This window comes from Geotrypetes seraphini, chromosome 4 (genome assembly GCF_902459505.1).
Source record: "Geotrypetes seraphini chromosome 4, aGeoSer1.1, whole genome shotgun sequence".
NCBI lineage: Eukaryota > Metazoa > Chordata > Amphibia > Gymnophiona > Dermophiidae > Geotrypetes > Geotrypetes seraphini.
This window is the reverse complement of record NC_047087.1, coordinates 133,344,706-133,362,664: the sequence shown is the minus strand read 5'-3', so window position 1 is coordinate 133,362,664 and position 17,959 is coordinate 133,344,706. Positions and strand designations below refer to the sequence as shown.

General features: G+C 44.8%; 1 protein-coding gene and 1 long non-coding RNA gene across 3 annotated transcripts in view; one reads left to right on the top strand and one right to left on the bottom strand.

The window, feature by feature from the left end:
* Nucleotides 1–10,597, bottom strand: part of BCL9 (BCL9 transcription coactivator) — a 169,488-nt gene extending 158,891 nt beyond the window's left edge. Inside the window, exon 1 of one of the 2 annotated variants that reach the window (XM_033941358.1) lies at nt 10,155–10,597. The gene's annotated coding sequence lies outside the window, so the exon portion shown is untranslated. The remainder of the gene's footprint in view (nt 1–10,154) is intronic. The other variant, XM_033941362.1, reaches the window with a different exon arrangement.
* On the top strand, nt 9,537–12,504 carry LOC117359139. Its single transcript, XR_004539165.1, has 3 exons — nt 9,537–10,225; nt 10,671–10,700; nt 11,437–12,504. It is a non-coding gene; the product is annotated as an uncharacterized LOC117359139 (long non-coding RNA).
* Nucleotides 12,505–17,959: the final 5,455 nt, after the last annotated feature.

Here is a 17,959-nt window from a genome sequence, read left to right as displayed (position 1 = left end):
GGAGGGGACTTTCAATAAGAAACAAATCTGTTGTGCTCATATTACAATATATAACATGAAATAAACATGAATCTTGTATAACATAATGAGGTAAAACAAACAAGCCACCCACTTTGGTGTGACCTGCACTAACTGTATTGGAGTTCTAAAAGATACCTCCTGGTCTCTTCAAAATAGGAATGGACTCCTCAATCCTTGACTTTGCTGGACAAAGGACAGAAATCAGATATCCAGTAATACTGACATATCCGAGACAAAAAAGAAGGGTAAAGAACATCTGACAAGGTGGGCTTCAAGAATGATAGAAACATAGAAATACAGAAACAGAGTATGATGGCAGAAAAGGGCCGGTGGCCCAACAAGTCTGCCCACTCGAGAACCCTCCCTTAACAAATTTTGCCTCTCCCATGAGTCTGTTTTTTTAAGCATGACTCTGTAGCAAGCCCACTTGTTTGTCCCAACGTCTCTTGAAGTCGAGCAAGTTACTGGCCTCGACCACTTGGCGTGGAAGACCATTCCATCGATCAATCACCCTTACGGTGAAGAAGTATTTCCTTGTGTCCCCATGAAATCTTCCCCCTTTAAGTTTTAGCGGATGCCATCTTGTCGCCGTGGGACCTTTAAGAAAAACATTTCCTCCTCCACTTCAATGCGGCCCGTGATGTATTTAAATGTTTCTATCATGTCCCCCCTTTCTCTGCGCTCCTCTGTCTGGTCAGACAAAGAAGATTATTAATAATTAAGTACCTAATCTTTACTTCTAGTACAATAGGCTCATCATTCTTGAGTATGTGAGATGTACCAAAACAGTCCCCAGCATCTAGGGTGGGACAAATGAGCCTGCTGAAAAGTACTGAACATTTGAATCTGGTATCCAGCTTGGCCGCTATATCCATCCTATAAAACTTTGTGAATGTAAGAAGGAAGGACCATGTGGCCGCTCTAAAAATTTCTTCAGGTGAAACTGCTCTCGACTCTGCCCAGGAGGAAGCTACGCTCCTGGTGGAATGTGCCTTTAAGGATACCGGAGGTCGCTTTCCGCTTCCGATATACGCTGAAGAAACGGCCATACAAATCCATCTAGAAATGGTTGCTTTTGATGCCAGCCGGCCCTGGTGGCTAGTACCCACCAGCACAAAGATATGATCCGGCAGTCAAATCTCATTAGTGACTTCCAGATAATGAAGCAACACTGCGAACGTCCAGTAATTTCAGACTTTATCATTCTTCTTCGACTAGAGGGAAAGCCGACAACTGTACTTCCTGGTTGACGTGAAAATGGAGACTACTTTCATCAAGAATATCCCAGTGTCTGCAGAATAAAGCCTGCAATTCAGACACCCGCCATGCTTAGATGAGTGCCACTAAAAACGATGTTTTAACTATCAAGTCCCAACACTGATGCCTTCTCCAAAGGCTTTATAGGGAGCTCTAGAGAGGGATCACGGAATGAGGATAAGATTCCAGGTTGGAAAGGCTGATATACTGGAGGATGCAGATGTAAAGCTCCCTTTAAAAATTTGGACACATCTGGACAAGATGCCAATAGCCTTCCATTAGTCTAGGGCTTGAAACACGACAGACCCACTATCTGTACTTTGAGGGAGCTAACTGTCAGGCCTTTTTCAAGACCATCTTGAAGGAATGCTAGAACCAAAGAAATCTGAGCCATGACAGGGCTCTCACACTTAAGCACTTCCAGGCCTTCGCATAGGCAGCCAAAGTTGTCTGGTTCTTGAACCTTAATATAGTAGCAATAACCACTTCTGAAAAGCCTTTCCATTCTACAGTTGCAAGCTCAAGAGCCATACCATAAGACCAAAGCACTCTGGATCCGCCAGGGTGATTTGGCCCTGTGAGAGTAAACCTGGATAACATGGTAGCCAGAGACAGGAGCATCTACAATGCATCTCTGTTTGTAGGGACCAACGGGACAAGAGTGTATCCTGGAAAGTGCATAAAATGTGCCCTCACCATGGGGCATGTATAGTTGCTACCATGGATCCCAGGATTTGCACGTAATGTCAAGCTGGCAGTGCTGGCCTGTTCTGAAACTCCCTGATCTGATGCACAAGTTTCTCTCTGTGGGCTTTCGGGAGAAAACCTGTCGTCCTTTGTGTTGAAACAGATTCCCAGATACTCCAGGAATTGTGTCAGCTCCAGGATGCTCATTCGGAAGTTCACCACCCAGCCTAGGCTCTGCAGAAACTGGATCGCATGCTCCACTGCTGTCTTTCCTTCACATCTGGATAGAGCTCATAGTAGCCAATCATCCAGTTATGGATGCCTCTGTATCCGCTCCTTAGACAAGTGCACTGTAACTATGACCATCACCTTGGTGAAAGTGTGTGGCACCATGGCCAGCCCTAACAGCATGGCTGAGAACTGGAAGCATTGCTCAAGAACATGGAACCTTAAGAACTTCCTGTGAACTAGAAAAATGGGGATATGCAGAAAGGCGAAAAATCCCCCCAGCGCCATTGAGGCAATGACACACCTTATTGAAGCACAGTATCTTGAGGGCAGCATTAACAGACTTCAGATCCCGAATTAGCCTTCAGTCTTCTCCGAGTCTCTTTTGGGCATGATAAGTATACGGAGTATCCGCCTACACCCAATTCTTCATTCAGGACAGCTTTTAAGGCTGCTAGATCTAGTAGCCTCTTTACTGTCACACGAACTCTAAGTGCTTTTTCTGGCTTCCCTACTGGAGAATCCACAAATAGGTCCAGGATGGCTGGAGAATCCACAAATAGGTCCAGGATGGGACAAAAACTCTAGCTTGTACCCCTCTTGAATGATTTCTACCTCCAAGCGGTCTGAAGTAATCCTCACCCATGCTTCCCAATAGGTCGACAACCTCCCTCCTATCCTTGGAGATACAGTTCCTGACCTGGCATCATAGCTTCTTCTTGGGGGCTGCTGTGGGTCAGGATACTGATGACTGGGGCTGCTTGCCCTCCCCCCCCCCCCCTCCAAATCTGCCTCAAACCTTGAAATGATCTCTGGACCAAAGGTCTTCCTAAGTACTGGTGAGAGCGCCTAAAGCTGTGAAAATTATTTCAGCCTGACTTCATAAGGGCCCTGAGCCTGAAATCTAGTAAAGACTTTGGTTTATGATCCTGTACGCTGGCCAACAGATCATCAAGACCCTTACCAAAGAGCACTTGACCTTTAAAAGGCAATTTGCTCAGAGTAGCCTTAGAGGAAGAATCTCCTGTCTACTATCTGATCCACACCATCCTATAGGTGAAAATAGCATGAGACCTTGCTCAAGACCCTAAATAGATCCTAAAGAGCATTTGTCACAGAATTCACTTCTGACATAAGAAACTGATCTGTCTCCAGAGCATGATGTAACCTTGAATGGCAAGCGTATGCAATATATGAAGCCACTGTTGCCGCGGCTTCAAACTGTCTCTTAAAGACAAAATCCAGCCTACAGTCTTGTGAATCTTTCAACACATAAGAACATAAGCAATGCCTCCGCTGGGTCAGACCTGAGGTCCATCGTGCCCAGCAATCCGCTCACGCAGCGGCCCAACAGGTCCAGGACCTGTGCAGTAATCCTCTATCTATACCCTTCTATCCCCTTTTCCAGCAGGAAATTGTCCAATCCTTTCTTAAACCCCAGTACCGTTCTCTGTCCTATTACGTCCTCTGAAAGTGCATTCCAGGTGTCCACCACACGTTGGGTAAAGAAGAACTTCCTGGCATTTGTTTTGAATCTGTCCCCTTTCAACTTTTCCAAATACCCTCTTGTTCTCTTATTTTTCGAAAGTTCGAAGAATCTGTCCCTCTCTACTCTCTCTAAGCTCCTTCATGATCTTGAAAGTCTCTATCATATCCCCTCTAAGTCTCCTCTTCTCCAGGGAAAAGAGACCCAGTTTCTCCAATCTCTCAGCGTATGAAAGGTTTTCCATACCTTTTATCAGACGTGTTGCTCTCCTCTGAACCCTCTTGAGTAATGCCATATCCTTCTTAAGGTACGGCGACCAATATTGGACACAGTACTCCAGATGCGGACGCACCATTGCCCGATACAACGGCAGTATAACTTCTTTCGTTCTGGTTGTGATACCTTTCTTGATTATACCTAGCATTCTATTCGCTCTCTTAGCTGCCGCTGCGCACTGTGCCTTCGGCTTCATTGTCATGTCCACCATTACCCCCAAGTCCCTTTCTTGGGTACTCTCATTCAATAACATCCCTCCCATCATATAGTTGTATCTCGGGTTTCTGTTTCCCACATGTTATACTTTACATTTCTCAAAGTTGAACTTCATCTGCCATCTCGTCATCCATTCCCCTAGTTTGTTCAAGTCCCTTTGCAATTCTTTGCAGTCCTCTTTAGTCCGAGCTCCACTAAATAATTTGGTGTCGTCCGCAAATTTTATTATCTCACACTTCGTCCCTGTTTCTAGATCATTTATGAATATATTAAATAGCAGCAGCCCGAGCACCGAGCCCTGCAGAACACCACTCGTGATCCTCCTCCAGTCTGAGTAGTGGCCCTGCACCCCTACCCTCTGTTTCCTACCCACCGACCAGTTTCTGATCCATCTATGTACGTCTCCTTCCACCCCATGGTTCTTCAGTTTCCGGTGTAGACGTTCATGAGGCACCTTATCAAAGGCTTTTTTGAAATCTAGGTATATGATGTCTATGGGGTCTCTCTGTCCATCCGTTTGTTAGTTCTTTCAAAAAAGTGCAATAAGTTAGTTAGGCACGATCTCCCCTTGCAGAATCCATGTTGGCTGGTTATCAGAAGTTCGTTTCTTTCAAAATGTTCATCGATGCTTTCTTTCATCAGTGCTTCCGCCATTTTCCCCGGAATTGAGGTCAGACTCACCAGTCTGTAGTTTCCCGGGTCACCTCTTGATTCCCTCTTTCACTGAGGAGGGAGGTATGCTTGGTCACTTGTGCCACTAGAGAACCCACCTTCGGAGAAATAAACAGCTGATGAAATTCAAAAGTTTTTTCATGGCTTTAGCCACCTGAAAAGGCCCCCTCCGGGACTTCCCAATCGTCTGCAGCATCTTAATAATGTCCAGATGGGAGGGAAAGCATGTGGCCCGATTATTAGTGCTGCTCATCAGCAAGCACTGAGCAGCAGAGGTCTGAGGAGGCTCCATCTTTAATTCCTGGAGAGATACAGTAATTATCTCCAGAAGCGCTGCGGGCTTAAACAACCTGAGCATCATCATATCCTCTCTGAGGTCCAGGGCTACCACGTGGTCCTCCCCTGCACAATACAGAATCTCCTGCTACTGAGGATCCAGACTGGTAAAGTAAAGGCACAGATACAGAATTCTCTTCATCCCAGTCTTCTGGTTGAAACCCCGTTAACTTGTACATGGCTCTGCTGTGGGAAAACTGCACTCTTAGTGGGAGGACCCCTGGTACTACCAGTGTTGCAACCCTTGCGGAATCACCGTGACCACTGTAGTTCAAGTATGCTTTGTACACCATACTAATAAATTCCAGAGCAAAAGCCCGACCAGGCCATCCAGGGGGACTTTGCAGGTGCTCCTGTGCTCCACCCTGAGGTTTAACAGCAGATCTGTGGCTGCACTTCGCTGGGAACACACTCATTTCCAAGCTCCAGAAAGGATCTTTGACCTGAAACTTGAGCCATCTGGGATCCTATACCCCTAGAGAGACAAGAGGGGGCTGGGGCTTAGGCAATGGCTCTCGTTCCCCCCCCCCCCCTTCTGCCACATGGATGGTCCTCAGGTGGCCATCCAACACAAATCTGACATGAATCCTGAGTATCCTGGCCTGAGGAATCCATCTAGACCAATTTTGAGTCAAAGTGAGGTGTTTTGAAGGGGACAGAGGCTTTTATTTTAAAATCGGGAAATCCAAGATAGCCACCACAGCAGCAATTTTAATGCCAAAAACGGCCTTTGGGAGCTAAATGGTCAAATAACTCAGGGAATAGGATTTTTTGAAGTGGGGTCCCTGTTCCTAGTCCTAGAAACCCTTAAAATCACTTTTGCAGACCACTCGATTTTTCTCATAGGCTCTAACTGACTGTTCTCCCTGTGCTATGCTGGTGATGGGAGCTGCTTGGACTGAAAATGCAGTCAGAAAACCTCTGTCTCAGACAAGCCTGGAAACTGGAATAGCTTGTTTCTTCAGACTGCGCCTCAGTCCAACTGGCCAGACTGAGACCTCAACCCCCCCCCTCCCCCAATCAGAACCCATATGCATACAGGGGATGGAACTCCTCTCATATGAGGAAAGACTAAAAAGGTTAGAGCTCTTCAGCTTTGAAAAGAGAAGGCTGAGGGGAGATATGATTGAAGACTAGAACGGGTACAAGTGGATTGATATTTTGCTCCGTTAAAAATTACAAAGACTAGGGGACACTCGATGAAATTGCAGGGAAATATTTTTTCACTCAGAGAATAGTTAAGCTCTGGAACGCATTGCCAGAGGTTGTGGTAAAAGCGGATAGCATAGCTGGTTTTAAGAAAGGTTTGGACAAATTCCTGGAGGAAAAGTCCATAGTTTTTATTAAGATATGGGGGAAGTGCTTGCCCTGGATCGGTATGGAATGTTGCTACTCTTTGGTTTTGGCCATGTACTAGTTACCTGAATTGGCCACCATGAGAACGGGCTACTGGGCTTAATGGACCATTGGTCTGACACAGTAAGGCTATTCTTATGTTCTTATGATGCAGTCAGTGCCCGATCCTAGTGAAAAATTGCCATGGGAGTCACTCAACCTGCGCTCAAGCTCTCTGCAAACAAAACCCGGAGCAAGCCTTGCTCTTAAGGGAACGGCCCCTGAGCTCTTGAATTGTTAGTGCAGGCTGGCTAAGCAGGCTGCCTCTTGGCTACAGACTTCAGTCCTCAGAATCTGTGTTCTCTAGTAGCCAGAGATGTCCCAAGACCGGAAGCCTCTGCAGTACTGAAAAGCCTCATGACCGGAGAACAAAATTGAAATTAAAGAAAAATAAACATGAGCAGAACAGACAGGTTCCTACCACTTCGCAAGTAGAGTGTAAAACTGAGGAATTGGAGGACAGCCGAGAGTGATGAGAGGCAGAGCAGAACAATATAAATGAGGCTTTCTATACTAGAGAATTGCACGGGGAAAGAAATCCCACCCATCCCCGCCAGGATCCTCTCCACCCCCACCCGTCCCCGTCAGGATCCTCTCTGTCCCCACCCATCCCCGCAAGGAATTACCTCCATCCCCGCCCGTCCCCATAAAAAGCAGCAATTACTTCTGACAGGATCATCAATTCCACAGTTTCTTTTGTGTTTGCGCTGCTGTTTTCCTTGTGGAATCTCTTTGGTGGAACCCTATTTTGTTTTCTGTTCAGGTAATTAACTTATAAACCCCCTCTTTTACTAAGGCTGATGTGTCCATTATATTATATGGACAAACCCTGCTTCCAAAGCCTTCCATCCCCATGGGAGTCCCGTTGGCTAGAGGGGGGTCCCCGTGGGACCCGTGGGATTCCCGCAATCCCCATTCCCATGCAGACCTCTACTCTAAACCAGATGTCAAGTTCAGAGATACACAACCCACGTGTTCAAGAATGATTTACTTATTGCACTAAAAATTAAGATTAATAAAGTAATAAAACAGAAGAGAGAAAAATAAACAAGGGCAGCTTTACCTCACTGCTGCATATATTCAGTATGTTTTCCTAATGCTTCTTATAAAAAGTTTATAAAAGGATGAGGGTAAATTCTGCTCTGATAGAACATGTGAAAAGTCATGCTGAAACAAACCAAGGTCCACTGAACCCAGCAAAAGCAACAGAATAGGGGGGCAACAGACTACAGGGACCATGGCCCTACCAAAAATTTGCCCCTTAGATCAGCAGCAACCAGCATCAAGGAGCTTGGTTATTTTATTTTGGCTATGCAAAAAGATGTGCCCCACCCCTGGAGACTAGCATTTCCATCAGTGGCTAGTCCAGGTCACAAGCATACTGCAAATCCCCAAAATATATCTTTCTTACACCCAAGCAGAATTGGAACTCACTTTAATACTATTGTCACCCCAACCCACTATCAAGAAAACCCCCACAAATCTCAAATTTCTGTTGCTAAACATGAGCTTTTAATGAAAACCAGATGTTGTAACATAAGTTTGGATCAGTTTGTAATCTAGTTCTGGCTACTTAGAGCAAGACGCACAAAGTTGATAGTTTATCGCTTATATTCTGCCTTTATTCAAAGCAGATTACAACAATAAGGTTAGTGTAATTTATTTTTTTTTACTTAATTCGTTTCTTGTATGTCTTATTTTTTTGGGATGTTTTATTGTATTCCATGTAGAATTGCAGGATATGCAGAATATAAAATTTTTAAAAATAAATAAAAACAATACAGCCTCATCACTCTTTCATATTCCTGAAACCTGCTAAAAAAAATACCAGGTTGGGAGTGATAGTTTCCATGGCATGCTCAGGATAAATAGCATGCAAATCATATATACACTATTTATGCTAAGTATCCAGAAGAATGGGGGAGGAACTGTGCCTGATGCATGCACAGTAGAGCTAATTAGCTCTTCTACGCAGGTCCAGTACAGCTCCTGATCCCTGGGCTGTCAGCAAGAAATTTGTTTCTCCAGAACCTCATTCAAAGCCCTGCTACCGCCACTTCTCTTGAGCTCCCAACACTTTTGGGTCTGTACAGCTTGTGGCAAGGCCAGGCTCCAGTATACAACAGATCCCGTGACCGCTGGACTGTGTTTTACACAGTCGATATGGATGCAGCTGTTGTGCGTCTGTTATACGAGTGTGTGTCCCATGCTTCTGCATTCTGAAGAAACCTATATCCAACAACACAGGCGCACAACAGCTACCGACAGCTCCAGACCTGCAGGAAAATGTTGCCCAGTAGGAGGTGGAAGTTCCCTTTTGTGCATTACAAGGAGTGCTCCTTGCAATATATTTGCACGGGGTTCTCTGTGGTGGTTACTACTGGAATTGGTAGAAACCCCCAAGAATACTTTTGAGTGTGGGAGACTGAGCTGCCTTGCAATTAAGACTGGCTACAACCAGTCTTACTTGCATGGCAGGCTTTTGAACACTGGGCCTTAAACCCCACTTTTATGAATGCTAGTTGGGCTTGATCTAACACCATGTCACCTTGAAAGTCTGACTAGTCTACCTGAAAATAGATTCCCAAATACTTATCTGGAATTGCAGAAGTCTATTATCATTATGGTCTTGGAGAAAACTGGATTATCTGTGAGCGTAATGTAAAAATTATCCAGAGTAAAAAAGTAGAAAAACATGAGATAGTCAATGAAAGATGTGTAGTTTGGAAAATTGCATCTCTATTTAACAGTCAGTATTTTCCCCTCATGAAAGTATCACAAGCAGCAATAAAGCCATTTATTTCAAACCTTTCCAAATATAAACCAAAATCCAAGACTGAAATGATTAAAACTCATTTTAATCCCGCAGGGCCTCTAATTGTTACAAGCAGCAATAAACCGAGTTTACACATCATGCTGTATGTATGTACTCAAACGTGATTTAATTTCCTATGCCAACCACAAAGTATTGTGTATGTGTAACTAAACTCTAATTGCACCACCACAACTAACAACATAATCTTTTGAATCCGGATCTCTCGGCTAATTCCCAGTAAATAAGAGCTCATGGAACAATTTTTTTCAAGCAAACCTGCTCTCCCAGTGCTCTTCTCAACCATAAGAAAAAAAAGATACCCCACCCCCTAAAAAGTCACAAAATCCAACAGGTGGAAGTATAATTCCTTTAAATTTAGAACACATATTCAATGAAGCCACACTTTTATTACTATAAGAAAATCCCTTTTTACAAGCATAAAAAAACATATACAGCAGGTCAATTCCAAGGCTTCGGAAGTTTCTTGCTTTGCTGGAATCTGCGCCTGGTTAGGAAAATGAGGAGCAGCCTTAGTTTTTATCTCCACCACACACCGGCCTTTACTGCAATCACTGCATATCCTCAACTGGCTCCTGAGTCCTGAGCAATCGCCTAGCTCTCCTCCCACAAGCCCAAGAGCAGACTAGAACATTACATGGAATCCTCGAGAGACACTCGTGGAGTCCCCGTGTCGGGTAATTGAAACATCCACTGCCGCCGTCACCCCCCCACCCTTTCCAAATCTCAGATTGCAAGGCCTCTCACCTCTCTTTATGCAGGTTTCCTGCCGATTTCTTTCTTTGAAGGTTGGGAAACTGAAGAAAGCAACTGAACAGGTAAGAAACAGGAGAAAGTCTCCTTACTTGTAATCCGTGGCCGCAAAACACCTTTGGGGGCGAAGATTTCAGGGGTCTATTGTTTGTTCTACTCGGCTAAGCGCAGCTCCTGACTCCCCCTCTTGCTTCGGGAGACTTGGTACAGCCTAGCCAGTCATTACCAACCAGCTTTCACATACGGAAGCTTGTCTCGTGCAATAGCTGACAAGCTAAACTAGAATTCACTCACGCTTCTCCCTCCGCCCTTTTTCTCTGTCTCTTGAGTACAGCATGCTGGTGAGGAAGGCTTTATGTTAAGCTAGCATATGCTGGTAGTTCCGATGGTGTAGAAAAGGAGTTGTTTTATCACCAACTAAACCACAGAAAAGTGTTGTGGGTAGTCCAGACCCCCCAAAAAAGCGCTAGTGGCCGAGTCAGAACTGATTTTTTTTTTTTTTTTTTTTAGAGGGGAACAGAAGGAAGATGGAAGACATCGGTAGGCAGTGGGCACAACATGGGCGTAAGGATTTCGACTGTTCTAAACCTTCCTCACCTGCTAGCTGACCGTGACGCTATGCGGTGGAGCTTCGTTGAGCTCGGGAGGGGGAGGGGAGGCCGAGGCTGAAGCTTGCGCTCACAAGCTCCAGGAAGTCCAGTAGTTTTTAACTGATGCAGCAGCAAGTGGCGGGCGAGGATGATGATGATGGCGCAGGGGCACATATGGTTTGCTGGTGGTGGGGAAGAGATCCATGTTGAACTCGAGGGTGCAAAGTGGAGTGGCAATTCCACTGGTGGCTGTCAACCATCCACCTGGGGGGAGCCACACCATATTTTAAACATATGGGTTTACTGTTCTCAGAACCTGAAATCCAGAGTCTGGAGACAGGAGTAATGCCCAGTTGTGGCACTTGATCAGATATCCTGATCAGGTAAGAAGGGCAGTACACAGTATTAAGAACACCTGTAAGGTTAATACTACCCAACACTAATGTTTATACATTCCTCATAAGGGAGAGATGCACAGACAAATGCCACATAACAGAGGTGGTAGTACAGGTCTTTTGAGATAGACATATACAAGTGTCCCCGTTGAGGCAGGACAGGCTGTAGTCAAACAAGGAAAGTTTTATGTCCGAGTGCTGTGAGAACTTGTGAACCTAGGAAAGGAGATTTTAGATACAATAAGAACCTGATATTGTCCAGTTACTGCTGTTTCTGTTCTTACCCACAAGATACAGCACCTGCAAACAGTGAAACCACTCTTACAAGCGTGCTGACTTCAGCTATCTGATAGCACCTGGGCTGACACTGATGACAACTTGAAACAGATATGTCAGCTACCTCATGCTGAACTTACTATTGACCATGCAATGAGACAGAAGTTTCCACGTGTGACAAGAATGGTGAGAGCAGCTCTCTACACAAGACTATCATGAACTGTTACATTCCACAGAAGTATTATTGCCAACAATGGCAAAAGAAGATCTGAATAATACTCATATAGTATTAGTGCTATTGTGCACATGCCTAACATAATTGTTGGTAATTTTGATTTGTCTTATTCCTGTAAGTAACTATAAGAATGAATTGTATATTAGAAATACAGTACTTTCATTGTTTTCTTAGAAGGCCCATTATACATCCAACAGGCATTTTGCAATAAATAATCTTAGTCCTGACGATCCTACGTATGATACACCTGTGTGACCCCAGTTTTTAAGAGGTGGAATGAGGCAGAATGGAACAAACCTGCTTTTGTCAGTGAAACTTGGGCCCACATCGTCTGTGAGCCTTCTCCCTAGGTATCCAAGGCCTTACCTTGAGCCTCACATCTGTTTTTCCTATCTTAACATGCCCATGTTTGCACTGCTTTGACTCTGCATCCCCCTGCTACAGCCATAGACCTTCATACCCCTCCCCCCCCCCCCCCCCCCACACACACACACGCTCTCTCTCTTTATCAGCAACTGATAGAAAACATTCATTTTCTGTATATATACATATGTTACCCTGGCCAGGTGCCAACTGATCAGCCTGGTCAGGTTCTGTGTCACCTAATCTGGGCAGAGCAAGAGTATAATTGTACTATGCACTGGTAATTTTTAAGGGAATTTCAAAATAGCTTTTTTTTTTTCTTTGGCTTTTTATTCTGATCTTCCATCTCCGTGCACTGTGGAAATATAACTACAAATCTCTGCAGGCCAGACCCTTCATACCCCCTTCCCCAGTTAGAGATCATCATGATTACTGTTCATCTATAACTAAAAGCTAAGTGAACTGATTATTTTGCTAGGATCATATTAAAGGTATCTGTTGTACCCTATTTACTGGGTGAATGTGTAAGTTTGTACTCTATGTACATTGTCATCTGAAAATTGCAAAAGAATTCACAAGGTACCAACAGGAGGCACTTCTGTTCTAGATCAACAACTCTGCAAAATTTGATCCTGGTACTCCCATTACAAATTTCTCCTCCTCCTCACAAGATGCTGATGATGGATTTGTCACTCACTCAGGAATTTCAGCTTCACATCAGTCTCCTAGAGCTAAGGGCCCTGTAGAATGCTCTAACAGCTTTCAGAGATTAGTTGATATACAAAATTATCCTCATTCAATTGGAAAATCAGTTTGCAGTGTACTGTGTCAACAAGCAGGGAGGCACATGATCATACTTCTTGTATCAGGAGACAGTGTGAATGGCATGGCATGGTACTTAGAGCTATGTCCCTGGTGGACAGCATGAGCAATCTGGCGAACAGCATGAACAGGGTGATGCAACCAAAAGAGTGGTCTCTTAACATGGTCATTGTCCGGGAGATCTTCCAAGATTGAGGCACCACATCAATGGATCTCTTTGCCACTTAGTTAAACAACACGGTCCCTAAGTTCTGCTCCAGGCTAAGATCACACAACAAACTAGTTTTGGAGGCCTTCTTCCTCATTTAGGGGGAAGGCATGCTGTACTTGTATCCTCCCATACTTCTCTTGGGGAAGACCTTGCTAACACTTAAGCATGACCAGGGAACCATTATCCTTATTGCACCCTACTGGCCAAAGCAGTGTCAGGTCAAAAGCGTGCCGGGACAAAGGCGCGAGCAATCAATTGAGCACAGCGCGGAGGTGTGCGCTGAAGAAAATTACTGTTTTTAGGGCTCCGACGGGGGGGCGTGGGGGGGAACCCCCCCACTTTACTTAATACAAATCACGCCGTGTTGTGGGGGGTTTGGGGGGTTGTAACCCCACACATTTTACTGAAAACTTCACTTTTTCCCTGTTTTTAGGGAAAAAGTTAAGTTTACAGTAAAATCAAACCCCCCACAATGCCAGCGCGATTTCTATTAAGTAAACTGGGGGTGCTCCCCAACAAAAACCCCCGTCGGAGCCCCTAAAAACAGTAATTTTCTTCGGCGCGCGCCTTTGTCTTCCGCGTTGTTGTCTATGAACCATGACCCTCCCTGATGAACCATCTCGGAAACAGAATAGAGGCAAGAGAGATGCCCACTCCTTCCTGTCACTGTGGAAACTCCCCTTCACCAGGCAAAATAAGCAGGAGGGATGCCACAACCTACCACCATGGAAACCCCCATGTCAGCCAAAATTGGCAGGAGGGATGCCCACTCCTTCCTACCCACCGCAGTACCCCCCTGCAGTGACTCCCACACACACACACGAGGCCCCCCTCTGAACTGACCCCCTCTCTGCTCCCCTTCCTAAAAAAAATTAGCAGGAGGGATGTCCACTTCCTTTGGCACTGGATGCCCCCCATTCACACCACTCCGAACCTCCCCATACCTGGAAATTAGTTGACAGCAGGAGGGATGCCCAATCCCTCTTGCTCCTCAGGCCCGTGGCTGCAACAGAGTAGGCCTTCCCCTTCCCTGGGCATCCTGGGATGCATGGGGAGGGGCCTTGATTGACTCAGACACCTAAGGCCCCTCTTAAGCTCTTTTGGGCTTTCTCCATTTTTTGAAGCCCTTGTTCTCCAATAGTAGGGTTACTGGATGGTTCCACATAAAGGAGGGCGGACTGAGACATCTGAGTTTTACTTCCATTGAAAGTAACGGAATAAGGAGGACAGACAGAGACATCTGGGTTTTATTTCCATTGAAAGCAATGGAAGTAAAACCCGGATGTCTCAATCCATTCTCTTTTTTTCTGGAGCCATATGGTAACCTTAAAACCAAATACTAAAATATTCTTTAAGCCAGGGGTGTCAAAGTCCCTTCTTGAGGGCTGCAATCCAGTCGAGTTTTCAGGATTTCCCCAATGAATATGCATGAGATCTATTTGCATGCACTGCTTTCATTGTATGCTAATAGATCTCATGCATGTTCATTGGGGAAATCCTGAAAACCCAACTGGATTGTGGCCCTTGAGGAGAGACTTTGACACCTCTGCTTTAAGCTCCCTCTTTTCCTCATTCTGGGGCCCAGTCTGTCTAGAGCAGGAGTAGGCAATTCCGGTCCCTGAGAGCCAAAGCCAGGTCAGGTTTTCAGGATATCCACAATAAATATGCATGAGATAGATTTGCATCTCAAGGAGACAGTGCATGCAAATCCATCTCATACATATTCATTGTGAATATCCTGAAAACCTGACCTGGCTCCGGCTCTTGAGGACTGGAATTACCGATCCCTGGTCTAGAGCAGAAATGGGCAATTCCGGTCCTCGAGGGCCAGAATCCAATCGGGTTTTCAGGATTGCGTCTGAATATGCATGAGATCTATTTGCATGCACTGCTTTCAATGCATATTCATTGGGAAAATCCTGAAAACCCAATTGGATTCAGGCCCTCGAGGACTGGAATTACCCATGTCTGGTCTAGCGGAAGGGATTTCCCCCTCAGTGGGAATAATACAGAAGGAATCCTGCTTTCCCAATGTAACTCTGTAACCCACTTAAGGAATGTGTAGTAGTGCCTCTCATGTGGTGGGCAGCTACTGGGTTATCCACCAAAACCTCCATTAGCAGATAGCCCCAAACAAGCAATTTAATCAGTCTGCTTCCGTTTCTGGCCATTTAAATCATTTTTAATATTGACCAAATGTATATTTTTTCTCATACACACTTAACTTCACTTTTATCATGTTAAATGCTGTCAGAATCAGTCAACTTAAACTGTTAACTCCTCACTGAACAGATTTTTAAACACACATTATTTTCCTACTCTAATATAACTCAAATTCAGATATCAAATGGGGCAATTCTGTAAAGGGATACCTAAATGACAGCATGACAAAGAAGTGCACTTATCATTAATTCCATAAGAGCATTAAGGCACGCCTAACTCGTTACAGAATAGTAGCGTAAAGTTGCATCGGTGTATCAAAACTTCTCTTGAAAATATCTCTTGCAAGCCAAAAAAGATTATTTCTCTGCCAAAATAGTGAGGTGCATTCTCTAGTATCTTACGTTCTGAGGACAAGCAGGCATAATATTCTAACTCACAGAGCCTGGTAGGACACTGCCAAGTGCACTGTCACTTTAAATCTTCAGGCAATGCTCATACTGTGTGTGTACAGGTGCCTTCCCGCCTTGGGTCAGCATGCGGAACTAACAGTAGCCGAGAAGCTGTGTCTTTGGTCTCTCCTCAATATGTCAAATTTTGAAGTGGTTTTTGTGCCTTCATGTTATTATTTTCTTCAAAATTTTTTCATTTGTATAGTTTTTTTTGTACTTTGAATTTGGCTAATTTCAGACAATTTTAACATTTTTGGCCTATGGGCCACTTCGAGGCTATTTTTCACCCTAGGTTTTTTTTGTAAATAATTTTTATTGGAATTGCAGCTAATACAAAAGGAAAACACAGAAACACAAGGTGAACAACAGTAGTAATCAGAAACAATGCTAGTGGCTCCGGGGTCGAGCAGAGTAAATACAGCGTTAGGACTTGAACAGGCACCAAATCAGATAACCAACTCAATGTGTCCCACACCCAACAGTAAGAAAAATCCCCCCCAATGTCCTTGAGAGAGAGAACATGATGACACTCTTCTTCCTGCCCCCACCCCCCCTGGGATTATACAAGAAACTGCAATAACATTTTTAGGAAGCTTAATTTAATCCCCTACATACACACACACTCTCCAATATACTACACCAAAAGGATTCAAAAGCACTCTAAACACACCATGCATTCCCCCATACAACCATCACACATACTACTAGTGAACCAGCTTAAGAGTATCTAATCAATCATTCAGACTGGCTTAAGGTTGAAGCGTCCACCCCTGCAGTCTGGTGTGCCCTCCACAAGGAGACATAAGTCAGTTTTTCTCGACACTTGGCTGAGCAAAAGGCAGCAATTTCCCACATGTTTTCAACCATTGGGTGAAGGAGGCCGGAGTCTCTGCGACCCAGTGTTGTAACAATAACCTTTTCACCAATAATAATGCTAAGTAGATGAAAGTCCTAAAGGGCAGAGAAAGCCCCAATCGAACAAGTTCTCTTTGATCCCTGAGAAGCAGCAAGCCATAGTCCCTTGGGATAGGATGCGGGAGTAGGCAATCCAGAAAAGGGAGAACCCGAAGCCACAAGGCTGTATGGGGATTTATTTATTTATTTTGATTTCTATCCCGTTCTCCCAGAAGCTCAGAACGTGTTACAAGTTTCAAAAACATGCCCAAAGTGCCAGTGGCCCTCTTGCAATGAGAACACAATGCATCCTGCCACAATCCCATAACCTGGCCCCTTTCCTATTTTGAATTGTATTTCTCTGAGATTTGTGGAGCTAACCAGAAGAAAGAGATTAGTAAAAAGATCCAGCAACTGTGGCCTGGTATACTCAATGTCTAAATCCCGAGTCCATAAGGTGAGTATTCTGTCCAAATATGGTGCAGTTCTGGCAGTCTTAAGAATCTGGTACCAAGTAGCTAATTTGTTCATCGTGTGCATTACTGGAGAGGGTTCAGAGGAGAGTGACACGTCTGATAAAGGGATGGAAAACCTTTCATACGCGGAGAGATTGGAGAAACTGGGTCTCTATTCCTGGAGAAGAGGAGACTTAGAGGGGATATAATAGAGACTTACAAGATCATGAAGGGCATAGAGAAAGTAGAGAGGGACAGGTTCTTCAAACTTTTGAAAACTACAAGAACGAGAGGGCATTCGGAAAAGTTGAAAGGGGACAGATTCAAAATCAATGCTAGGAAGTTTTTCTTCACCCAAAGGGTGGTGGACACCTGGAATGTGCTTCCAGAGGGCGTGACAGGGTTCCAGAAGGGATTGGACAATTTTCTGAAGGAAAAGGGGATAGAGTGGTACAGATAAAGGACTACTACACAGGTCCTGGATCTGATGGGCCGCCGCGCAAGTGGACTGCTGGGCACGATGGACCTCTGGTCTGACCCAGCAGAGGCATTTCTTATGTTCCACAACTATACATCCAGAGTGCTAAAGGACCATTTCTCCACCCACTGTTGATGTAGAGAAAAATAATAATATCTAGCCTGTAAATAGGCCCAGAAATGGGAAGCAGGTAAGGCCCACTGAGACTGTAGATGGGAGAATATGGGGAAGGTCCCCTCTCCCCCTCGAGAAGATGATGCAGACTGACACAGCCCCTGGCTGCCCACAACTGAAACCAAGAAGTCCCCTTCCCCGGCGGGAAGGCCACATTATCACCAGTTGCAGAAGTGGAGAGGCCTTAGGTGTTCACTGCTGTTTCCAGCACCACCATTTCCATGCTAATCTCAGAGGCGCCAAGAATTGGAATTTATAACTTACCCCCGGTAGTGCCTTAGGTGCGATATGCAA